The 27,059-nt window shown below is 39.3% G+C and overlaps 1 non-coding gene and 1 pseudogene across 1 annotated transcript; both read left to right on the top strand.

Moving 5' to 3' along the window:
* The first annotated feature begins 2,278 nt into the window (after window positions 1–2,278).
* LOC122114091 lies at window positions 2,279–2,375 on the top strand (annotated as a pseudogene).
* Window positions 2,376–6,253: 3,878 nt separating this feature from the next.
* LOC122114098 lies at window positions 6,254–6,360 on the top strand. The gene has a single exon (XR_006148531.1). It is a non-coding gene; the product is annotated as a U6 spliceosomal RNA (small nuclear RNA).
* Window positions 6,361–27,059: the final 20,699 nt, after the last annotated feature.

Raw genomic sequence — 27,059 nt, 5'->3', positions numbered from 1 at the left:
AGACAGATAGGGAAAACATAAAACAACATATGATAAGGCAACTATTTGTGACTTTTTAAAATGTACCTTATTAAGTGATGAAATTTACTTTATTAGCTAGTGTTTGGGTTTGAATTATGGGAGGCTGATCTATTTAACACATTTCTGGAAGGCACCTACTGAACAAAACAAATATTGGGGGGTACTATTTCTACACTTTAATGAATGGTTGAACGTGTTTGGCTTTAGTGCTGGGTAAATAATTCAACTCTATTGTAACTTGCTCCTTACACTTGTAAAACTTGTAATGTCACTAAGTATCATTTACTTGTCAAATGTTATTTTGGTGAATGTGATTTTAAAAAGTTTTGAAAAAGAATATATTTTCAGGAGATTAAAGGTAGGTTATCATTGCCTTGAGAATGATAGCATTTTTAAACTACAGAACCAAGATTTACTGTAGTACCAGTAGTTTGAAGCATTAAGGATCTTCTCAATTAATGTTTTTCTGAATTATAATTGACCTGTAAGTAAAGTTTTCCTAGCCTTGGTAGACCAATTATGGATCTATCGTTCCCAGAACAATTTTTAGGCCTACTTATACTGGACTGAAATCTTTCAGTAATCATTAGGAGAGGGGTATTAAAAACAATTTTGTGACATTTGTGATCTTGTTCACTCATATGGGCTGGGCATCTGTAAATTTAAAGTTGTAATTACTGTACTTTCTCTCAGATATTGTGATCTCATCTTTCATTTTAAGTTGTCTTGCATTTCACAATTGCTTACTGCTGCGGTCCTGAAATACTATAGGAAATGAGAAATTGAGATGGATTTTCAATTACTTTCTGTTGGCATGTTGCATGGGCCTAGGTGAGAAATCTTGCCCTTGTTATCTGATGATGCGGATAACTGGGACCTGGGATCCTAGGACCCTTGGGTCCTGCAGAAGAATAATACCTTGTAGACATCATATCAGCAAAATTTGTGTATAATCATTAGGAATGCTTCAGAAATATGGAGAAAATCAGTTTGGGACCAGTGAGTTAAAACAATAAACAGAGTAGCAGCGTAAAATCCCTTATAGATTAGAGGAAAACTATTTTTTTTTGCAATGTGAATTCAGAAGACCAAGAACATTAGAATGTATCACAAGTTTATACCAAAGATATTGCATTGATATTTTTATATTCTAATATGTATTCTAAACCTAATTATTTATATTCCAATTCCATTTATTGGAATAAATACCTAATTATTTGTCAAATTATCAATTAATTCTAGTAAGTTTCACTGTGTGAACTAAAATATCAGCACATATAAATATAAAATGTATAACTATATATAAGTAAAAGGCACACGTTTTGCAATATTCTGTTGTGCTTAGAGTATCAAATTATTTAAAGTATTTAATGTATTATTTCATTATCTCTACCTCAGTGTTTGGTAGAGTTGGACCTAAAGCTTTACCATTTGAAGATTTACAGCCCAGTGGCAAGAGGAAACACTTTGATTAAAACATTAACAATTTAAGGCCTAATATCGAGGAGAGACATATAGACTTCTCTTGTAACTCTGAAAATATTTGGTGATAGAAATGCAGTAGTGTAAATTCCTGCCTGGTTGGATGGTAGACTGGCCAGGACATTAGTTAATCATGCATATGAACAATTTTTTCACCTTCTTGGCTTTAGATACTTTTGAAATATTAGGTATAATAACCAATTATATTTTGATAAAATACCTTCTAGTCTAAACATTTCTATCTAAACTGTTCCTGTCTCTATGATCCCTTGTAATTAAGATTAGTTTTGTTCCAGTAAGAAAATCTATGCTGTCAGGGTAAGATATTCTGGTTCGTCTGTTCCTAAATGGAAGACAGGTAAAGGGTCAGGTAGACATTTGTGCCAATAAGATCTCATATAGGAATTTTTAAGCTGCAGAAGTTTAGAAGTAGCTCTTAAGCAAGGCTTACTTTGAATCCTTAGCTCCACAAAGCTAACTCAGCTGATAAATAAGTACTTGAAAAGCCATCACCTTTGGACCTAGCTTTAAATTCTTCAAAGTATGATGAAATCTAAGATGAAAAAGACTTAAAATACTCATTGACAAAAAATTTGCAAATGTGAGCAATAGAACAAACAATATAAGTTTTTTTCCAATATACACAGAATTTTAGAGAAGTAATATCAATCGCATTTTTAGGAACAATAAGTTTTCCTAGTTACAAATAGTCAACCAAGGATATATGCCTGTATAAAGATTGCATCATTAACTACTTAAATTTAGAGGATACTACATGCTTCAACAGCACATCTACCCTAATTGCAATACAAAGTTTAACACGGCACTTGCACAAGGATGATATGAAAATTTGTGTAGTATTCCATATTTTTCATTCTTCAGATGCAAGAAATGAAAAACAGTTATTAAAAATTGATTACAAAAATACAGTTGTAACGATACATGTAATTCATTGAATTGAAAGTTAGTTTGATATCAGTGTATTAAATCATCACCTTAGAAAGGCCTTTATATAGCATAACCTTTACAAAATTTTTGAAATTAGATAACATTTTCAATTTATCCCAAAGAAATAAAATACTATAAGGACCTAGGGGAAAAAAAAGGAATCTTAAACTATTTCTATATCGAATGCTATCTGAAATGACACATTTATTAATGAACCTATATATTATGAAACAATGTAGAATTAAAAGTATTATATCTAGGAGAGAATGAAATAGATTATGGATATTATACAAACAGAATACAGATTACTTTAAAATATCCTTTTTCAGACAAGCAACAGAAATATCTTTAGTTTCTGTATTACTCATTTCAACAGATAAGTTAAAATTATTTCTGATTATAAAAATCACAAACTCTGCAGAAATCATTATACATGTATACAAACAAATCTTGAATACATTTTGACATCGAAGTTAGGCAATTCACTTGGAAGAATAGCATGGAATCCATGAATATTTAAAGTAAGATATTAATGTGGCTTTGTATTGTGAAAATATTTTGTATGGACACAAAGATGGATAGGCATTTTTGAAATTTAAGAAACTTAACCAAACCATTATGACTTAGGAGAAAAATTTTTGCAGCCTTCCACAACTTCAAAGAGGTGATACATACTTAACCTTTTGGCAATATCAAATGCAGCTTCTTCCAAGTTGTTCTTGACCTGGTTTGATATAATATTTCAATAGAAGCAGATCCAGCGTACCTTTGTTATTTCTATTCCCAGCAGCAAGATGCAAGGTTGTCAAGACTTCTTTAGTTTGGGCATTGGTATCTGCATCATGATGCAATAAGAAAGAAGCCACTCTGGTATTATTCCACATATAAGCACTATGTCTAAGTATCTAATGTAGGCTTCTGGATGAAGAGAGCTATACTCATCATCATCCCTAGTATTCACATGAGTGGCCTTTTTGGAAAGTAGTCTCTGCACTGTAGTAAGCCGATTATTTTCAACAGCCCAATGAAGAAATTTGCTTGGACACTTCTCTCTATTTTTTTCTAGCAAATGATACCATTCCTCACTTTTTCATCTAGTTCCTTGTCTTCATCAGAATTGCCTAACTAGAGACTTTGAGTACCAGTGGGAATGAGGTGTACATGTATTCCCCAATAGTTCACGTTGGTTGAAGTAGTCAGAAAAATCCAGTGAATTTTCTACTTCTGTTTTTTCACCATGATTTTTTTCTCTTTTTCCATTTTTACTATTTGAAATTATTCTAACTGGAGAATAGGGAATGCATAGAGAGCAGAAGAAATAAATCCAAAAACAATCTTCACAGAAGCAAATTCTCAGAGCTATTTCATGACTTTGCAAAGGATAAAGTGGCTGAAGTTAGTATAAATTTAGAAGTATGAAAATGGGAGGGGGGACCAAGATGGCAACAGGGCAGTAGGGAAACGCCACAGCTCTCCCCAACCAAAAAGAGAGTTAGAGTTCCTAAGCTTAACCTCCCCAAGAGACCGACAAAAACAAAAAGATGAACACCCAGAGAAATACAGGAGGTGGAAAATAACAAAAAAGAAAGAGAGAAAAAGAATTTCAGAACAGAGAAGCACGAAGACTCCACCTCCAGTGCTTACTTGTGGCAAGCAGCGCAGCAGGGGCTGCTGGAGGCCCAGAGAAAAAGGAGGCTGCCTGCAAATCACCCACGCAGAAGGACTTAAGAAAAGAAGAAACAAAGAACTTCCACTCCTCTGGTCGAACCACTATTAAATAACCCCATGCTGCTGATCACATGTATGGTGTATATGTGTACACCATTATATGTTACAGACCGTGATAGACAATTTGCTCCAGGAAAGCTACAATGAGTTTGTGACTTTAAATGAGCATCATCATCCCAAAATACTGTGAAAATTGGCAAATTTTGTAATCACTTAATTACAAAAAAAAAAAAAAAACACCAGAAAACTACAAGTGGAGCTATGGCTCAAGTGGTAGAGCATGAGCCTTGAGCTGAATTGCTCAGGGACAGCTGCCAGGCCTAGAGCTCAAGTCCCACGACTGACAAAAAAAAGAGAGAGAGAGATCTTTCATGTGATGGATTCTAACATATTTATAAAATTATGTTTTTATTGCTTTGTATATCCCTCCCCCATGGTATAACTCCTGTTTTCACTATATATGAAGTTGATGTATGTGGAGAAGGGAAAAAACAAATCATTAAAACAGAGATACAGGAGGACCCATTTCAACAATGAGATGTACAAGTCTTTATGTCGAAAAAAGAACTTTACAACTTTGGTTGGAGGGACGGTGGGGAGGATACGAAGGGATGGAAAGGGGAAACAAAGGTAATGTGCTCATTATCTTACCCATGTAATTGTTACTCCTCTGTGCAGTATTTTCACAATAAAAAGAAGTATGAAAATGACAAAAATGTAAAAAGATATTCATATATTTCATTATATAACCCAAACCAGAAAGCAAATGTTGTTTAGATGATTTCTTAAAACATAGTCTTTCAGAAGCTGGGAAGGTGGCTCAGTGGTAGAGTGTTTGCCTTGCATGCATGAGGTCCTGGGTTTGATTCCTCAGCACCATAGAAGAAGAAAAAGACAAAAGTGGTGCTGTGGCTCAAGTGGTAGCACCATCTTTGAGCTGAAAAGCTGAGGGACAGCACTCAGGCTCCAGAGTTCAAGCCCCACAAAAACAAAAACCAAACCAAAAAACTAAACAAAACACAGCTCTCACATTTGTAGCCTCAATTCTGTAAAGACACTGCTTCAGCCTAGGACTAAGATTTTAAGTGTATACATTTATCAACACTTCTGATTCAGATTTCTACTTGAGAAAATTTTAAATCAATATTTTGTTCTTAATTTTTCTCTTTGTATATTCACATGCATCAATAAAAAATGGTGTGGACATCCCAGTAACATTCTCAAAGTACCTCCTGATGATGAGTTATGAAAAGTTGTATTCCATTACAAAAAGGAAAATAATGCTACAAATAAAGAAAACCAATAATTAATTATTAATGTTTAATAAAATAAAAACCAAACACCAGTGTTTCCAGTTTTTGAAGTGTTCTACATATTAGATTTTACTATTTACTCATATTCCTGTACATTTAAAACTGGCTAAGATTATGATTTCACAAGAGTTTTGTAGGCTACGGGTAGCCTTTAAAGTTACCCACTAAGGTTACTCTTTCTTTATGGCTCATCTCATCATTTGTATATGGCTTATAACATCATTTGTTTCTCACTAACATATAAAAGAAGCCCTCAAGTTTTAACAGAAACTGTGTAGTTAAAATCTTAACTCTTCTCTCTGTTTCTTTACACAGACTTTGTAACTTCTCATAGTAAAGTTTCTATAAACTCTGAAATGTACATACTTAGTAGTATATGTCTGCTACCATAAATCTTAAATACTTTATGGAAAAGTTTTATGACCTGCCGAACAGTCTTAATTTTGGCATATATAAGCAAATTCCCAAAATTAAACATATTTAAAACAATAAAATTTTTAACAAACCTTAGGACTTGCTACAGTGCTCATTATGATAGGTGCCATGTATAGAATAATTGAATTTCTACTCTTACACATCTCTTGAACAACAAATATCTGGAATTATTTTGTTTTTGACATATCTAACGACTTTATTCTTAAATGTTTGCTTACATAAGAAATATATGGTTCTAAAATTTCACGACAAGTCTTTTGAACTTATTTTTGTTGAATTTTCTAGTTTAGGAAAATCAATTCCACTTTATGTATAAAAAATGTTCCGTGCTCAGTTTGGCAGCACATACACTAAAATTGGAAAAATACAGAGAGAATTAGCAAGACGCCTACGCAAGGATGACATGCAAATTCATGAAGATTTCCACATTTTTACAACAACAGATGCTGGAGGGTATGTGGACAGAAGGGAACCCTACTCCATTCTTGGTGGGAGTGAAAACTTGTTCAAGCACTTGGAAAGAAGTATGGCGGTTCCTCAAAAGATTCCACATAGAGCTCCCATATGACCCAGCAATCCCACTTTTGGGCATTCATCCAAATGATCAAACAAGACCATACTATAACTACCAGCACAGCTATGTTTATTGCAGCATTATTTACCAAAGCTAAGATAGGGAACCAAACCCGATGCCCCTCAGAAAATGAATGAATCAAGAAAATTTTGTGTGTGTGTGTCTGTGTGTGTATGTATTTTCCTATCTATCTTTCTATCTTTCTATCTATCTACAGATACATATATATGTATATATGTTTGTATATATGTATATTTATATACATAAATATAAATATAGATTGGAATGTATATATGTGTAAGGTATCCCTTACTTGCAATAAATAATATAAGCAGAAAACTGGGATAAGCAGAAAAGATCAAAAGCTATATGCATATTACTAAATAAGATGATGTTAAGCTAAATGAACCCCAAGATAAGGACAGAAGTGTTTTTTTTTATTCTTTCTTACTGTTGTTTCTAACATATTTATAATGTACAATGTGATTTTTTTTGTTTTTTATTTGGTCCTCCCGCACAGTATAAGCCCTGTTTTCACTGGATTTGATGTTGGTGCACCTACATCCTGAAAATACACTTCTCTAATTTGGGGAAGGAAAGGGAAAAATCAAAATGCTTAAATAGAGATAAAAGTTGAGCCATTGTAACAATGAGATGCACAAGACAACATGTTGGAGGGTGTGGGGGTGTGGGGATGAGAAGTGTACATGTGGAGGTGGAGGAGAAGGGATGGTGGGGGGAAAAACAAAAGAGGAGGTAACAATGCTTGATAAGAAATGCACTCATGACTTTGCTCATGTAACTTTAACCCCTCTGTACAGTACTTTTACAATAAAAACCATTAGAAAATGTTCTGAGATGGAAGAGTTTATTTTATTTTACCCATATAATATTGTTAACAAAGAAATTAATGGGGGGGGGAGGATTGGGTGGGGGGCCGGGGGGAGGCTGGGAAGGGATGGGAAGGGGAAACAAAAGAGGAGGCTACAATACTTGATAAGAAATGTGCTCATTATCTTGCCCATGTAATTGTAACCCCTCTGTACAGTATTTTCACAATTAAAACACACACACACACACACACACACACACACACACACACACACACACACACAAACAAAAAAAAAGAAATTAATGGAAAAGACTGACCCAAAGATATTTTGAGTAAGTGTGTGATTGTGTGTGTGTGTGTGTGTGTGTGTGTGTGTGTGTGTGTGCATGCCTGCATGTTGGTGTGCTCAGAGTTTTAACTCAGGGCTTCATGGTCTCGCTAAGCCTCTTCTCTCTAGATTGGTGAGCTACTATATGAGCTACATCTCCATTCCTGGACCTTTGGTAGTTTATTTAAATTTTGGAAAAATAATCTTAGGAATTTTTTGGCCTGATTGGCTTCCAACTCTTATCCATAATTCTCAGGGTCCTGGGTAGATATGCAGAGTAAACAGGATTACACGTGTGACCAACCATCACAATGCTTTCAGAATAATTTTAAAAGTAGAAAAAAATTTACTTCACGGGGGGACTGTTTTATCATTTCCTACTTTTAAAGCATTTTGGAGTGATTATATGTGAATTTATTTCATGTTGAGATTCTTAAAAGAGAGTAAGTGATAGTATTTAAAAGTTTTAGTACTTTTTTAAAAGAATACTGGAACTGTGGGACAGAAGAAATTTGCCTCTCTTTGGACCTCAATTTATAAGCTCAGCTCTGTGCACGATAACCCAATGTCACCAACACAATCTGTGTTGAAGACAAAATGTGACAGAAAACAATTACCATGGGCAATAATTGCTATGCTATTATTTATTGGACAATATGAATATTGAATTGAGAGTGTAAGAGAATGGAGATATTTCACCTACCGTTTTTGTATTGCTGAAAGGCTTTTGGAAACTTTGACTCATTTCCTTCCTCACTGTGTGTCTTTGGGCCATGCACTTAGTGACTTTAATTACAATTTTTCTCAACTCTAAAATGGTAATAACATTAGCATCATAGCAAATGTTTTCTTAAGAACTAAGAGACATAAAACTTGTGAAATACTTAACATAAATTACTAATGAACTTTGACTTTAGCCATCAGTTTTTTTTAATACTAAACAGAATGTGCTATGTATTACAGAAATCAATACATGTAGTGAGCCACCAGAAGTAACGTTATCTATTGACTCTGCTGTGCTTCCAAGGAAGCCAGGTGGATAACTTCTCATGCTGTAAATCAAACTGCTTATCTTATGTCTTGATAGTGCTAAACTATCAGGGTCAGAATAATGAAGGAATTGTAGACTGAGCTAAGGTCCATATGAAAATGTTCAAAATTGATAAAGCCTAAAAGTAACTAAGCAGTATATTGTGTTTTTCATTATTTAAGTTAAATTGCAAAGAAAGGGAAGACCTAGAAGAATGAATTCTCTTTTTGATAACCTATCATAGGTCCTTAGCAGGATGAACTCTTTCCTCATTCTTGTAGAGGCATCATCAGATGAGAGGAACTCTATTTTTTGGTTGCGTCTTTCAATTTATTCTTCAGTTTGAAATCTGAACTACATGAGACTGAAAGAAACCAAGGAAAATTAGACACACAGGCTTTGGAAAAAGCAATCAGAGTAAAATAAACTAAATACATATAGCCTTGTAAAATGTCGCATCTACCTCGACCAGCAAGGAAGACACGACCCGGGATTCTTCTCAAAGCAGTTTATTCAGGAACCTTGATTATTAGCTTCTTCTCTCGCCCCGCACCCGCACTCCGGTTATAAACCTCCTGGATGGCCAATCCCGAGGTGCCATGTGGCATATACCAATAGGGTCGCAAACACGGAAGCAAACTAGGAGCCAAGTCATAGCCATATAAGGAGTTGTTTTTCACAGAGAGCACTCGCCATCCGGAAGGCGGAAGGCGGAAGCCAGCGCCATCTTTGGCTTGGCCGTGCCATGCGGCCGCACCATCTTTGGTCGGCTCCCGAAGCTCTTCACAGCTCCCCCTTTTTGTTTTATTAAGCGACAGGTAAGAGTAGAGGTTGGGCCTCTGTCTAAAACATTAATGAGAGGACCTTGCACTGGTCTTCGCCTGAGGGGCGCGCTTCCCCCAGTGACGACCAGGCCCGTCCGATGCCTTTTTTGCAGAGGTGGGATCTTGGGCATCAACCCACTTGCAGCCCAACATGCTCTTCTTGGGCTCACGCCAGGAAGTGATTCCCATGTGCAGTGCATTTGCCCAAGTGCAGTGCGTTTGCCTTACACCCTGTGCTATTCCGTTAACGTGGCAAGCCACGCGTGGGGGGACTGTCCGGCCTCAATGGCAGTGAAGGCCTGGACCACCATAGCCATACTCTTGCGCTGCGAGCTCCTAATCCGGCATATGCACCACAGGCACAGCAAGATCACCAATGCCAGGATACCGATAAGGGAGCCTAATCCCGCCCACTCCTTCAAATGATCCACAGCTGTCAAAATCCAGGAGGAAACATCTTGTAACAGGGCATCATCCATCCGGGTGGAGTTTACCACGACAATGGCCGATCATAGCTGCAACATCAATTGGTCTAATTCTCCCGTCCAGTTGCCTAAAAGATAACTTGACAGTTGTTTAGACAAATTTGCTGCCTGAGTATAGTTATAGTACTGAATAGCAGTAATACAAAGCCCTTCATATTTTTGAATACATCCCAGCTGAGCCAACTGCCACATGATATCAACCTGTTCCTGCACAAGATCAATCCTTTGGTTTAACAGCATCAGTCCTCCTTTTAATTGTGCAAAGGCCACTTGTTGTAAATCCAGAGCTCTGGCTGTAGTAGCCGACAAGTTATTTAGAGTCTGAGCCGTCTGCACAGTATGTGACATGGCGACAGCGGCAGCCGTCGCACCCGCAGCAGCTACAGCTATAGCAGTTACAATGGCCGCAGTGATGCCAAAATCTCTCTTATGCCTAAACAAGGTTACAGCTTGAGAAGCATCTACTGGCACAGGCACCCAACGTGGAATGCGTGTAACTATGGCTAACGGATACTGAGAACTCCAGCAGGTAGCATAATAGCAGGTTTCATTAGTGCAAGCACACACATCATCTGAGCATATAGAGATGTTGTTAATTACCAAAAACACAAAAGGGGAAACCACACACACGGGGGTAGGCTGATAGCTGATTACCGTATAATTTTTACTGAAACGACAATTGGCACCTATAGTACGGGCAGTACTAATCAAATTACAAGTCATGTTTGCTATAAAAAAGTGACCCCCTTGCAGCATAACTATAGGTTCAGCCTGCAAGCAACTTCCATTAAGACCACATAACAGCCAATTATTAAAGGGATTAATTCCAGCCTTAAATTGTACACTAGCATCAGACAAGACATTAGGGGAAAATGAAAAACGCTCAGACTCATCAGCCCAAATAACCTGTCGTGATTGGCAACCTGTCCAGGGCCAAGCCTCCCCCATACGGTCAGGCAGGCAAAAAGGGGCCCATTTAGGTTGTTTTACAGGCCACAGGTCTCTGCTTAACTTTAAACTTTCATAATATCTGCCTAAAACAGTACCAATGAATCCAGTAGCATTTGTCCAAGCCTCAGTTGATCTCGGATTTCCATACCAATATCTAACATAAGCAGCTGGGGAACGAGTCAAGGCTATGCAACTACCATTAAGGGTCACATCACTTAAGCGAAAGCATAACGTGCCCATCAAGTTAATTTTTCTAGCTTCACCAACCCCTGCCATTTCCTTATCCTCTGGGTAAAAGGGAAGGTTAAGAGTCTTATTTGTGGTGAAAAACTTAGGGAAAAGAGAGGCGTCATGTCTCACGGGCATGGGCCTCGGGAATGCAGACAGTATCCCCCACCTCGGTACCGCCTGTCCCTGTTGGATCATCAGGAGCTGTATGATCAGCAACGCAATCTTTTGTTTCTTTCGGGTTTCGTTCATCTTGGACTCGCCGCACAAGTCGTTCAGGCACCCACACTGGATCTGAACGATTCTGAGGAAAAACACAAACAGATCCTCGTGCCCATACCAGCACGGGGTCAGGCCCGTTCCAGAGCCCGGTGAGCACATCCTTCCACAAAGCCGATCCTAAGGCCGAAGGAGTGGAACTGTTATGCCTATCCGCCGCTGAGCGACCAGCGTTATCCAAATTCAAAAATTTAGGGTGAATAGTGTCATGGCTATTCTTTGTCTTGCCGTAGCCATCAGGGGTCCAGCTCCCCCTTTTTGTTTTTGTAACATTTCCTTGATAGTGCGATGAGCTCTTTCCACAATTTCTTGCCCTTGAGGGTTATAGGGCAGTCCATGCACCAGGGAAACACCCATTTGAGTGCAAAAGGAAGCAAAGCGCTGCCCAGTATAGGCTGGACCATTATCAGTTTTTAGCTGTTTTGGCATTCCCCAGGCTGCCCACGCTTCCAAGCAGTGAGATATTACATCAGTAGCCTTTTCTCCTGACAGGGGGGTGGCAAATACAACACCCGAAAAAGTGTCAACAGAAACATGTAGATATTTTAAACAGCCAAATTCAGATACATGAGTTACATCCATCTGCCATACTTGTAAGGGTCTTAAACCACATGGATTAACTCCAAACGTAGGGGGCTGATGGTAAATAATACATTGGGGGCACTCCTTTATCACTTGATGTGCATCCGCTCTAGAAAGGGAAAAGCGACTTTGTAAAGTCCTGGCATTTACATGAAATTTGGCATGAAAATCTTTTGCTAAGTCAACAGAAGAAGCATGGAGCGCCCACTCAGCACGAGTGTACGCATCGGCCAAGGCATTACCTTTTGTCAGTGGCCCTAGGAGGCCCGTATGTGCTCGAATATGCATTGGAAAAAAGGGTTCCTTGCGTTTCCATATAAGGGATTGTAACAAGGTAAAGGGAGCTAGAACAGAACTGGTAGCCTTTATTGTACCAACCGCTTCCAATATTTTTAAAGCATTTATTACATAGGCTGAATCTGATATTAAATTAAAAGGACAGGGGAAAGCTTTAAATACTTCAATTACAATCATCAACTCAATAATCTGTGGGTTACCGGGGACAAATTGATGCTGCACGGGGTCTTGGTTACCTGCAACATATGCCCCGCATCCTGTTTTGGAGCCATCCGTAAATATGTTTATAGCCCCTCTAATAGGCTTTTGGGCAGTTACCTTTGGAAAAATCACTGGATGTTCCTTTACAAATCTTAGTAGGGGGTCTTTGGGCAAATGATTATCAATAACTCCTGGAAACGTGCATCTCAAAATGGACCAATTATCAATAGTGGCACATAAAGTCTGAACTTGGTAGGCATTGTAAGGAACAATGATGGAGTGTGGATAAACTCCAAAAAATTGTAAACTCTGTTGAATTCCTTGTAGAGCTAAGCCCGCTACTGCCTCAGGGTAATATTCCAGCGCCTTTCCGGGGGAAACATGAGAATGTAACCACATCAACGGCCCCTTTTGCCAAAGTACCCCAGTTGGTTGGGCTTCAGTAGGAAGAATGCATAAATCAAAAGGTTGGCCATCTTGTAGCCTGTTTAAACAGGCGGCACTTAAAGCCTCCTCCACCCTTTTAAGAGCAAATCGGGCACTCTCAGTCAGGTCTCGTGGGGAGTTTAAATCTATATCTCCTTTTAGCATGTCAAATAAGGGTTTTAATTCATAATTTGGAAATTTTAAATACCCCCTTATCCAATTAATATCCCCCAACAATTTTTGAAAATCATTTAAAGTCTTTAAGTTATCTTTTCTCAGGGTCAATTTTTGAGGCACAATCGACCTGGGATGTATCTTAGCTCCCAGATACTCCACCACTCTGCCTGTTTGTGTTTTTTCTGGCGCCGGATAAAGACCCTGTTTTCTTAAGGAAAGAACCAATTCTGCATAGGCCTTTTGTAATCCAGCCTCCTCCTTATGAGCTAACAAAATGTCATCCATATAATGGACCACCCTGAGTTTTGGATGCCTTTTTTTAACAGGAGCTATAGCCCTGCCGACAAACAACTGACACATAGTGGGGCTGTTGGCCATACCCTGAGGCAGCACGACCCACTCATATCTTTGGTCAGGTTCCTCATGGTTACAAGAGGGCACACTAAAAGCAAAGCGCTCACAATCAGCCGAATGCAAGGGGATAGAAAAGAAACAATCTTTTATGTCTATTACCATAATAGGCCAATGGGCAGGAAGTGCAGAAAGCAAAGGTAACCCTCTTTGTACAGGGCCCATAATTTGCATCTGTGCGTTTATGGCACGCAAATCATGAAGTAATCGCCATTTACCTGACTTTTTCTTTATCACAAATATTGGAGTATTCCATGGTGAAACTGAGGGTCTCACATGACCCAGGGCTACTTGTTCTTCTACCAGTTTATGAGCGGCTAAAAGCTTTTCGGAGGATAGAGGCCACTAAGCTACCCATACCGGTTCCTCCGTCTTCCAGGTAATGGGAATTTGATCCTCAGCGGCCCCTATGAAAAACCCAGCCCATGTCTATCAAGTTTTTGGTAGACATCAAGAGGCTCTTTACAGCCTTGCAAGTTTTTTCCCAGTCCTTGTCCTGGGCAGTAGCCCATTCGTAACATCATTTCCTTTGAGGTGGGAGAATATTCATTACTAAGGCAAAACCCCATCTCTTTTAGTAAATCTCTACCCCACAGGGAGACAGGCAATTCTAAAACATAAGGCTGGATGTTTCCAGAGTGTCCTTCTCCATCCTTCCAGTTGAGGGGTCTTGCACTTAAGTCAGGAGCTTTGGCATAGCCTAGCCCTCTCAGGGTTTGTTCTGAGGCCTGTAATGGCCACCCTTTTGGCCAATCCTTTTTAGCAATAATGCTATGATCGGCCCCTGTGTCTAACAGTCCTATAATCTTTTTTCCTTCAATCTCCAGCTCAAGCATGGGTCTCTGATCTAAATCCAGAGCTAGGTACACTGACTCAATTCCGGAGGAGCCAAAACCCTTTTCACCTCTCTCAGACTGTATGGCAGGAAATTTTTCATGTAGGCTAGGTAAGAGTAACAATTGGGCAATTCTATCTCCAGGGGAAATTGCTACAATGCCTTTTGGGGCTTCTACCATAATTTTAACTATACCTGTATAATCTGGGTCAATAACTCCTGGGTGAATTTTAAGCCCTCTAAGGGCAACAGAAGACCGGCCAATTAGTAACCCCACCATGCCCCGTTCTAAAGGACCTTGAAAATCTGACTCTATTAACTGAACACCCATTTGTGGGGTCAATACGAGTCTGGTGGTGGCACGGAGGTCCAGTACCGCTGAGCCTGTAGTGGCTCTCCGCGGTTCTTGGGATGTCTCAGGGTGGGCCATCCTTCTTGGGGAATTTCCTCGTTTGAGCTTTGCATTGCCCCATACATTTGCGGGCCCTGGGGACGGGGGCCCCTCTGCCCGTTTTTTGGCTGTGTGATGAGGCCCAAGGGCTGGCCATTAGCATCTCTGATGGATCTACATTCATTGGCCCAATGCTTTCCTTTTTTACATCTGGGGCACAGCCCTGGCTGTTACCTGTTGGAACTCCTCCAACTCTTTCAGGTCCTTTTCTCTCTGGGCAATCTCTCTTGAGATGACCAGCCTTGCCACACCTGAAGCATACTCCAGATGTCGCTCCAGAGTTTCTCCCCTGCCTATTTGAATACTGTAGTACTGCAGCGGCAAGGCCTGCATTAGTTAGAGGTCCTCCCAGCTCTCTGCACACTTTCATCCAGGCCTCCAACCCTCTATGTTTACGTGGGGCAATGGCGGCTTTACATTCTTTGGTGCATTGCTCATAGACTAATTGTTTTATAAGAGGCATGGCCATGTCAGGGTCCCCAAAAATTTTGCCTGCTGCTTCCACCATTCTGGCCACAAAATCTGAAAAAGGCTCAGTAGCCCCCTGCAGGATCTTGGTTAGGTTGCCACTAACTTCCCCTTTATTTGGTAGTGATTTCCACGCCCTAATGCAAACATCATTTATCTGTTGATACACTTCAGGGGGATATCCTATCTGAGCATTAGCAAAGCGATCTTGTCCTAAGAGCATATCTCTGTCCCAAGCCGGGTTTCCGTTTACTTGATTGATGGCTGCCTGTTCACTACAAAATTCCAGCATAAATGCCCTCCAATCCAAGTACTGGCCTGGACTCAAACATGCCCGTGCTAGGCTTGCCCAATCAGAGGGAGTCATGCAGTATCTCTTTATAGCCTCCACTTGAGCTATGGTAAAAGAGGCTGTAATCCCATACGTCCGAACAGATTCAGCCAGGGACTTAATTACTTTAAATTCTAGAGGCTCATGAAATCTCTGTTGATTACCGTCTTGAAAAACTGGGAAGGCGAGTTCTGCTCGGGCAGTCCGCCAAGTATCCGGGCAAAACGTATGCCCATTGGCTCCATGTTGATATGGAGGAGGACCTAAGGGGACTTGACCGGAAGTTCCTTTTACGTCATCTAAAGGGGCCTGACCAAAAGTTCTTTCCACATCCTCATTAAGCACAGGTTGGCTTAGCTTATGTTTTCCCTTTTTTATACGACTCCTTTTCATCTGTTGAATAAGTGCTCTCACTTCTTCCTCCTCTAACTCACTGGAACTTTCTCTTTCCGATTTCAGCTCAGACAGATCTGGGTATAGTTGCCCCCTTTTGCCCTGTCTACTGTCTCCCTTTTCACTGATCGCCTTCTCTGATCTCTCCTCCTGTAACTGCTCCAGTGCTGACTGTCCATTTTCTATAACCTCACAGCAGCGCTGGTCCTCCAGGCAGCCTCTTATCAGTTTCCAAATGGTGCGGACTCCTGCCTTTAATGTGCCCTGTTCATAAGCAAAGTCCAAATCCCTCCCTAATTTTTCCCACGAGGCTACTGTAAGGCTCCCGGACACTATGAACCAAGGAGCTACAACATTGCATTCTTCAAGGAAACTCTGTAAAACACCCTTCTTAAACTTTAGTCCTTTTGAGCGTAGGAGCTCATTCAGGGCCAGAAAAATTGGATGAGACGTCGCGGCGCCCATCTTAGTTATAAAAATTTTATCTTCTTTTACTCCCTTTTTTATTTTTTATATTTATATTCTTACTTTCACTTTAGGCCTTTATTTTTTCCCGGGTTTCCGCTCTCTCTTTATCTACAGAGAAGAGCCCCGTATTATGCCCACTTTAATCGCGGATTCCCACTTACCTGGGAACTTACCGGTGCACCACCCTGATTGCCAAGAGTTCTGGATCCCTTGTGGAGTTAGTTCCCCGTACGGGCCACCACTTGTCGCATCTACCTCGACCAGCAAGGAAGACACGACCCGGGATTCTTCTCAAAGCAGTTTATTCAGGAACCTTGATTATTAGCTTCTTCTCTCGCCCCGCACCCGCACTCCGGTTATAAGCCTCCTGGATGGCCAATCCCGAGGTGCCACGTGGCATATACCAATAGGGTCGCAAACACGGAAGCAAACTAGGAGCCAAGTCATAGCCATATAAGGAGTTGTTTTTCACAGAGAGCACTCGCCATCGGGAAGGCGGAAGGCGGAAGCCAGCGCCATCTTTGGCTTGGCCGTGCCATGCGGCCGCGCCATCTTTGGTCAGCTCCCGCAGCTCTCCACAGTAAAAGGCTTCACTAAATTGAGTTATATAGTCTCAAGCATAAGCAAAAATGATTTAAGCAATATCATGTTATTGAAAATTGAAAAATGTTAGGTGTTGCTCAATTTTTTCCTTTCTACTACCTGGAATGTATTATTGATTTTGTATAGAGAGATTAAAGATGAGATTAACAAGGAACTTGATTAAAAATCGATAAAAGTTCTGAATAGACATATTTTCCAATATGCCCTGAAAATCACCAGTGGCTTTAAAAAGTTGTGTTTAATATCACTTCTATGCTGGCTTAATGCTGTGTGAACAGAAGTCATTAGAGAAATGCAATTCAAAATTACTATGATACTACTACATAACTATTATAACTCTTATCAAAAATATTCGAAGGAACTTGGTGTGGTGGTAAAGGCTTGTAATTCCAAGCATTTGGGAAATTGGAGTAAGAGGATTTCAGCTTAAGGCCAGCCTGGGATACTGCACATAGTAAAAACATGCCCTTTAAAAAAAACTTAAAAGGTAATAATGTTGGTGAGAGTGTGGAGTAAAGGAAATTTTCTACACTCTTGGTCAAATTATAGGTTAGTATTCTCGTTGTAGAAAGTAGTATGCAATTTTCTAAAGAAATGCAAAGTTGAAATATCATCTGACCCACCAATCATATGATTAATTCTCTCTGGGTAACTCGTAAATATATCTGTAGTTCACTGTTATTCACATTTTTCACAACAGGCAAGATATAAATCAAAGTTATGTGTTCAACTACAGACTAATAAAGCAACTGTGACACATGCACAAATATAATTTTCTGTTTCATCTTTAAAATAGCAAGAGATTTCTCCCATTAGCCACAACTTACAATGACCTAAAAGATGTAATCTAAATGATGTAAAATGTTGCTTTCTGATCTTTGTAAAACAACACACACACACACACACACACACACACACACACACACCAACCTAAGCAACAGAGAAATTTTTCAAAAAGTAAAGCAACTGATATTGCTGGGGCATTTAGGTCACAATATAGATGATAGTGGATATACAGGATGACCAAGTATAGAGTTGTAATGTATAACGTGAGGATACAGGGGACAACACTGGCCTTACATAGGAATGAAGCTAAATATGTAGGAGTTGGTCTTCCTTGTAGGGGTTGCTCTTTTAGGTGTTCTTCCTTCAGTAATGGATGAGATAAATATAATTCTTTACATATACTTGCCTGTTTGCAGAAATAATAACAAACAATATAGCAATAATGTTTTATGCTCAACATGGAACAAAATGCCAAATTAATGTACATGAAATTATCCTTGATATAAACTAATTATTATTAATAAGGGAACCCATGGGACCTATGTTTCTTTAAGTCTGGCATCACTTGATGTGATTTTTTTCGACAATCTCCTATTTCCTTACAAATGAGGTGGTATCATTCTTTCTGATGGAAGCATAGTATTCCATGTGTATGTATGTGTGTATGTGTGTGTGTGTAACATTTTCTTGATCTATTCATCTACTGAGGAGCATCTGGATTGATTCCATATCTTAGCTGTGGTAAATAATATTGTGATAAACATAATTGTGCTGGTAGATTTAGTGTGGCCTTGTTTGTGATCACTTGGGTAATGCCCAGATGTGGGATTACTGGGTAATAGGGGATCATGATTGTGTACATCAAGGATAATCTTAGTAGATGAGCAGAAGAGGTCAATTGCTATGTAGATATGACCATATAAGGTGATTCCAAGTGAAATGAACTCTAACACATGTTCTTCGTTGTTGTTGTTCTAATGTACTATGTGATTTCTTTTTAACTTTTTGTTTTTCCCCACTTATGATTTATCCCCTGCAGACACTATATTTGATTTTGATACCCTGAGTAGTGTAAATATGTTGAGCTGAACTAGGCAAGGGAAAGGGAAAAAACAAAATGGTGAGACAAAGAAAAAGGGGGAACCTAGGTAACAGTGATACTCACAAGACAATATGTAGGAAATGATCTTGGTGTGGGCATGGGGAGGGAAGAGGGAGAAAAATGAGGGACTGGGTTACAGGTTAGAAAAGAAATAAATCTATTATCTTACTTACATAACTATAACCCTGCTTTAAATTACCTTGACAATAAAATATAAATAAAAAATAGAATAAAATATTCAAGAGCAGCAATACAGGAGATGGGAGTGGGGGAAATACTGTACTATACAAAGAAGACTACAACAGCTGTGGAGAACAGGAATTTTACTTTATCATAGGAAGTAATGAACTGGCGTACAGATTTTCAGCCTCATGTCAATCACTAAAAAGGGAAAACAAAATGCGCAATCAGCAAACCAATAAAATAGAAAACTAAACAAGGTGGAGAGATGACTTGGACGAAGAGAAACAAATGACACAACTAGGAAACAAATAAAAAGCTGGTAAGTTTTAAAAATATTACCCATAATTCTAATAAATGTTTTTTGCATCACAATTGGTTAGAACTATACTTCAAATCACAGTTTAATAGTATATCATTTTAATAATAGGTTACTCATTATTGATTTCTTAATATTGAATGCTTAATATATAATTTTAATTTCAGCAGCTATAGAAAAGAAGAAAGTGAAGCTAATTTTGATATATTTTATGAATTGTAAAATTGAGAAGCATTAGAACTTAAATAATATATATTATTGTTTCATTTCTGTGAATTAATGTAGTAGTTCAAAGTGTATTCTACACTTAGCACTCATCTTAACATCAAATAATAGATTATTCCACAATACACTTGGTTTTAGGTGGAAGGGTTCAGCACTGTGGTAAAATTCACACCACACAGTACACGAGAGTATGACTCCTCTCATCTAGCTTAAATGGTGGAAATTTGATTTCTGCATGCATGTTAAATACGTGTCTAGGTGATATCTATTAAATTATATACATGAGGAGTATTTCAGATGATAATTAAAAGTCATACTCATTAATTAAATTTTTATTATTTTACAAAATAAATATTTATGGAGACTGAATTTCTGAGTAGATGATGGGTTATGTGTGCCAGATTATACACATTGAGGCTTGTTTTATATTCCTGACATTGTTTCTACAGTTAGATTTAATTTTCCATAAGGGGTTAAGTGTATTATGTTGGATATATGAAAGTAAACTGAATGTTTATTCCATTAATCCTTTGCAACTTGTCTAATCCCAATATAAATTATCCATGTGCTTGAAGTAATGAAAATAACAACAGATATAAGCAACAGATATGAATCAGTCTTAGTAGACAAGTATTTTCACCTTTATTTTTATAGTTGATCCTCTTTTACACTACAGAATATTATTGGGAAAATGTGCTCCAGGCTGACCACAATTGCAGAATATTATGGTTTGATCTATCATAAGAAAAGAAAGGAAGGGGAACATTGCTTCCAAAATTCTCCTCCCAGGGATGTGATCAGTTTTATGGTGGTAAGTTGGAAATGAACATTTTTCACAGTCAACCTTGAAAAGCCATCTTGATAGACTATTTCTGCAAGTGGTTACAGAGGATTATTCATGGATTTGCAAGGATGCCAGATTGCCTCATTTTGGGACAAATAAAACAGGAATTTAACCAGCTGTTTTTGTATCTTTAGGAGAATAACACATTGACTGTACACCAGGGGATCACTGGGGCCCAGAGAAGCTAATACATTGAATAGTAATCCTAGACCTCTAAAAACAAAACAAAACAAACAAACAAAAAACTCCAGTGAGCACAGCCTACATTAAATCAGGCAAAAAACAAAAGCTGAAAGTCATTTAGCTGATAACTAATATATTTCTTATGAGGCAGACTGAAATGAGAGTCCCAAGAGTGGGTCAGAAAGACTGATTAAAGAGACTAAAATTGGTAATACAAAGATTGGAAAATAGAATTCCTTGTAGAACAAATAAATCATAGAATGACTGTGTGTGTAGGGACAAGATAGCAGACCAAATACCAGAAATGCACATTTTCTTAGAGGTCAGCTTAATGAAATATCAATGGAACTCTTTGAATTCTTAAATATTTGACCACATGTGGAAGAAAGCCAATTGCTAAAGAGAAAGAAAAAGTCATCACTCTGTTAGGAGGTCCAATGAAGTAATCAATCACAGATTTGTAATAAAAAGAGAAAATAATTATTCCAAATGAGGTTTTCATTTGTTTTGATGTAAGTGTTCTTGATTTAGGTGATAGAAATTACCATACAATTGATCCAGTCTCACAACTGAGTTGATATTGACTGCAGTATTCCCACATGAAGGAAAAGAGAAAATTTACAAATGTCTGATGAAATGAGTTGAGGATGAAGTGTTTTAATAGTGATAGTTGAGGTTTAGACACTGGTGAAGAGATGAGTTTTCTTTTATTAACCCCCACCCCATTTTTAAACTGATGACAGTGGATCACAGCTGTAATCCTAGATACTCAGGAAACTGAGATCTGAGGACTGCTGTTGAAAGCCAGCCTGGGCAGGAAAGTCCCTAAGACTCTTATCTCCATTAAACCACCAGAAAACCAGAAGTGGCACTGAGGTTCAAGAGGTACAGACCTCACCTTGAGTTGAAGAGCTCAGGAACAGTGCCCAAGCCCAGGCTTCAAGCCCCTGGACCAACAACAATAAAAACAAATCTCCTTTTTCTTGGACTGCCTACATCTTTTCCTAACATTCAAAAAAGCCATTTTATCACCCACTACAGTTAAGTCCTATCCTAGCTGCTGCAAATAGGATGATTTGATATCTTATGTCAAAAGTTTCATATTTGAGGAAACAAATACCAGCAGTGGTAACTTTGCTTCCCATCCTTGAACTCTGAGACTGGGCCCTTAACATGTTTATGCTGGTAGCTTTAATGTGAGGTTGGTTGTTATTTATTGGATTACTGCCCATGAGAGGAATTAATGGGTCATAAGAGATCTATGTTTAGTCTTTTGAAGAAACTCTGTACTTCATTCAAGATAGGTTAAAAAGTTTAATTCCCCACCAACAGTCTAATAGAGTTCCCATTTGGCTACATCCATGCCAGCATTTGCTATTTTTAGTTTTCCTCATAGTGGCTATTCTAAGTGGGAGGAGGTAGAATCTGTCATGTTTACTTGTACATTTGTTGGCACCTTCTAACTACCATAAATGAATGAATCTATGAAACCTATATTGCTCTGAGTCTTCATTCCTTTCTCTTTGTAATTTTCCCAAGCCTTTCATTTTCCTTAAGACTGGTGAAAAGTCATCCTTTCTTGCCGCGGACGGGCTCTGTCGGGACAACGGAGAACACCTAGTGGAGGAACTGGAATAGGTGGGGAGATGGCAAACAGACAACTCACACACAAGAGGAGTGGATGCTGAGTGCGATTTAATGCAGAGGATAACAAACTTTTAAAGCAAAAGTCTCCATGAGAAAGGGCAAAAGGTTACACAATCATGCTGCAGGGCTTCATTCTTGGGTGGTCACCAGCTGGTTGCCTGATAGACACTTGTTTCAGGCTTTACCTCTATTTTTAAGAAATACAATGGGTTTCGATGTTTATCACCAATTAACCATTACTTTTTTCTATAGAGGCCTTAACTGTCCCATAAGATCTTTCCTGTTCCTTCTTTAATAGTAAGCACCAAGGAGCCTAGATCTAGCAAGTCTCTTAGTAAATGAAACAGAGTAACAGGAAGTTCTTTCTCCTAAGTAGTTCTCCCAGCAATTGCCATACATTCTTTCTGTTCTAGACACGCCTACAGCTTCTTGTAAATCTCTTACAAACAATTCTTTCTGCTGAAATGAAATCGTGAAACCCCCAATACTTTTATATTTACTTATGATTTGTCTACTAGCCTCCATAAGAGGTGCTTTCAGGGTAGCACTTAACTCTGGTGAGTTAGTCATATTTTTAAGACACTCATCAGATGTTGGAGTTGTCAATACTCTTAAGAAAGAGCCTTGAATAAGGGAACGTTGAGCATGAGTAAGTACAATGAGCAGCAGGAACAGTAAAAGATTAATAGGCACTCCTATACAGTGAAGAAAAGAAAAACAGGGACAGAAACACATCTTTCCCAGGGGCTTGCCAGCCTTTCCAGGAGGTAGGCCTCTTTGAAGCCTCATTCTCTGAGGTAGACTTCGGTGAAGTCCCATTCTCAGAGATAGGTCTCTGTGAAGCCCCATTCTCAGGTCTGAATGCAGGTTTTCCAAGCTAAGCAGACTCCACCGGAGTAGGCGTGGCACTTTCTGATGGGTGAATAGAATTCCATTGTGTGTGGGGTGTGTGTGTGTGTGTGTGTGTGTGTGTGTGTAAGACAATAGGCCCATGAGTTCCTTTCTAAGCCTTTTGTTTTAACTGTAATTTTGTAATTCCATATTAAATTTGGATTGCTTTCTCTACTGCATTGAAGAATATTGTTGGGATTTTGATAGGTATTGCATTGTCAATTGTTTGGGGGCAGTATTGCAGTTTTCACAATGTTAATTCTTCCAACAAGGAGCATTGAAAAGCTTTCCATTTCCTTGAATCTCCTTCAATTTCCTTTTTTGGAGTTTTAAAGTTTTCACAGTAGAGGTCCTTCACATTTTTAGTTAAATTAGTTCCTACTTTTATTGTTGTTGTTTTGTTTTGTTTAGGTTTGATTTGATATTGAGGCTAATACATATGAGGTGGTTTTTTGGATTTCAGCCTGTGTCTTCCAATTGTTGGTAACACAGAAAAAGTACTGATTCTTGTGGGTTTTATACCCTGCTACATTGCTGAAGGTTAGCATCACCTTTACTAACTTGAGTTAGGAAGCTATAGGGTCCTTTAAATACAGGATCATTTCATCTGTGAAAAGTGATAGTTTTACTTCTTCCCTATTTAAATTCCCTTTATGTTTTTCTCTTACCTATAGCCCTTCTAGAAAGTCCATTACTATTTTGAAGAATAATAGAGAGACATCCTTTTCTCATCCCTAATTTTAGTATCTTCATGCTTCCACCATTAGGTACATGCTTATTATCTCTTTTTCATACACATACTTTAAATTATATTGAGGAAATTTCCATGCGTTCCTAGCTTCTCAGACATTTTAATCATAAAGTGCTATTTGAGATTGTTAAAAGCTATTTCTACATCCCTATAGATGATCACGTGGTTCTTGTCCTTGCTTCTGCTGATGGTGTGCGTTATGTTTATTGACAAGTATATTGAATCCAATTGTATCCTAGGATGCATACTGTTTCATCATAGGATATGATTTTTTTGATAGTTGCTGAAATTGGTTGGTGAGAATTTTATTAAGAACTTTTGCATCAATGCTTATAAAAGTGCTGGGTTCATAGTTCTCTTTCTTTGGTGAGTCCCTATCTGATATGAGGAAGAATCTAATTCTAGCTTCATTGAATGTGTTTGATAATTCCATTTCCCTTTCTATTCCACTGAAGAGTTAGATCTGAGTATTGTAAGGTATATGCACGTCTTAATTTCATGGTAAATCCATTGAGTCCTATATTTTTCTGGTATGGAAAATTGTTTATTGACATTTAATTTTCATTTCTTCTTATGTATCATTTCTTGGTTCAATTCAACTATAGGAAAGCATCAATTTCTCCAAGATTCTCCAGGTGATTGGCATATGGTTTTCAAAGTTCTCTCTTATCACATTCACAATTTTGCTAATTTATGTTGTGATGTCTCATTTTTTTCCAACTAATTTTATATATTTGGGTGAGTTCTTTTAGGAGCTCTTAGGAGCTGTGCCTCATCTACTCTTAATGTATTTACCTTGTTCTCTGGTAGGGAACATCTTATATTACCAGTTTCATTTCTTCATAATCTTCTCTATGTAGGATACATTTGATTCACTTCTATCCTGCTGATCTGGTGGAGATAAATTGTTTCGTTTTCTTTGTCATGATTTTTTTTGGGGGTGGTGTGTTCATGGGACCTGAACTCTGGGCCTGGGTGCTGTCCTTCAGCTCTTCAGCTCAAGGCTAGCACTCTACCACTTGAGCCACAGCACTGATTCTGGCTTTTTTCTTTTTTCTTATGTGGTGCTGAGGAATTGAACCCAGGGCCTCAGGCACGCAAGGCAAGCGCTCTACCAATTAGCCACCTTCCCAGCCCCATGAAATATTTTTATATATCCTTTAAATATAAAGGAGAGTTTGGCTTGGGATCATATTAACGGTTGGTAGTTGTTTGCCTTTAATGTTTGTCATCTATCATGCAAGCCTCTTTTTTCCTTTTTACCATATCAGGTAAGGAATCTGTATTTATTCTGACTGTATATCCTTTATAAATAATCTTTTCTCTATGACACCTTTAAGAATCCTTTCCTTGATTGTAGGACACATGGGCAGCAAAGATGGCGCTGAGAGGGAGTTGAGTGGGCAGAGCCTAATTTACTGTAGAGCACATGGGCAGCAAAGATGGTGCTGAGAGGGAGTTGAGTGGGCAGAACCCAATTTGCATTACATTCAGTGCATAACCAGCCTGTGGAAGCTTAGGTGCATGATAGGGTGTGACCTTGACAGTGATTGGTTCCTCTTCCTACCCTGCCATGCCTCCCACTCTTTTTTGCTTTAAAAAGGGCTTGCTCTGTTAATAAATGAGTTTCTTCTTGCCTGACTTGACTCCCTGCTGCATCTGATTATCTCCTGGGTTGAGGGAGGCTGGGGAATGGGCGAGCGTCAGCACTTACCTTTCCTCGGGCCCCGTCCATCTTTCGTGGGATGGACAAAGTCCCGACATCTGGCGCCCAACGTGGGGCACAAAGGTAAAAGATACTTGCCGAGGCTAAGCAGTCTCTCAGGGTAAGTGAAACCCTTACTATGGGTAATGCTATCTCACAGAAGAAGGAGGAGGAGACAACATTAGGCCTAGAAAGAGTACAGGAGGACTTGGGAAGTGAGAAGGAAAAGGAATGGGTCAAATTCGACTGAGAACACACTGACACATGCACAGTGGAAGTCAAAATAAGGGTGAATGTTACTCCCTCTAACTCAGATGCTGCTGATGGTTGTAGGCCCCCTCCCTATTCCCCCTATTAGAGGGGAGGCACGGTGCCTTATGCAACCTGCAAAAGGGACTTGCAAGACCTGTACCCCTACCAACCTTCCATGGAGGGGCTGAGGGCTGGGGAAGTAGCCTACTCGGAGGCCGCCACTGGAAAGAAAGGGCCACCACCCAAGAGGCCGGACCCTAGGCCACAGAATTCATTTCCCCAAGCGTATCCAGTCAATCTGGCACCAGGAGCTAACAGGCCCTTGGAATGGTATCCATGGGAAGCTAAGGATCTTAAAAAACTCCGTAAGGCAGTGGCGGAGGATGGCCCAAACTCCTCGGGCCCAGACCCTATTACCAGACATTGCTTATCACCTGTGTGTCCCTAAGGACTGGCTGGATGTGGCCAAAGCCGTCCTTACTTGTTCTCAGTTATTAAATGTTGTGCTTTCTTTAAGGAGGAATTCAGAGTGTGAGCGGAGAATAACTGGCAGGCTCAACCAGCTATAGCTATTACTTACTCATGTTTACAGGGATGGGGGAAGGGTACTCCACTGGCATCCAACAGGATGCCAGTATCATGACCAGGTGAGGCAGCAGGAATTGCCGCATGGTACAAACTGGATGATGTGCCTACTGAGTCCCCCATAGCAGGAGTGAGACAAAAACCAGGTGAGCCTCTACCTGATTTTATAGACCAAGTCCAACAGAGCATTCACTGGAAGCTGCCAGCAGGGAACCTCCAAGATCAGTTTGTAAACCTGCTTGTCTGGGAAGAGATGAATGCAAACCACTACATGGCCTGCACAGGATTGAGAGAGAGTTCCCTGGGCAGATGGGTGGTGGCCTCGCAGGATGTGGACATGCAACAGCACCAGTCCCAATCACTGTTTTAGCTTTACAGGCTCAGACATCTGTAATGATGGAGGCTATTACCCAGGCACTGGCAGCCCAGGGCTAAAGAACCCCAAGACCATCGGGGAGAAGGACTTGTTTCAAATGTTGCCAGGAGGG

This window comes from Dipodomys spectabilis, unplaced genomic scaffold, assembly GCF_019054845.1.
Source record: "Dipodomys spectabilis isolate Male_0828 unplaced genomic scaffold, ASM1905484v1 ptg000105l, whole genome shotgun sequence".
In the NCBI taxonomy this organism is placed as follows: domain Eukaryota; kingdom Metazoa; phylum Chordata; class Mammalia; order Rodentia; family Heteromyidae; genus Dipodomys; species Dipodomys spectabilis.
The sequence above is the reverse complement of the archived record's forward strand: the minus strand, read 5'-3'. Positions and strand labels throughout refer to the sequence as shown.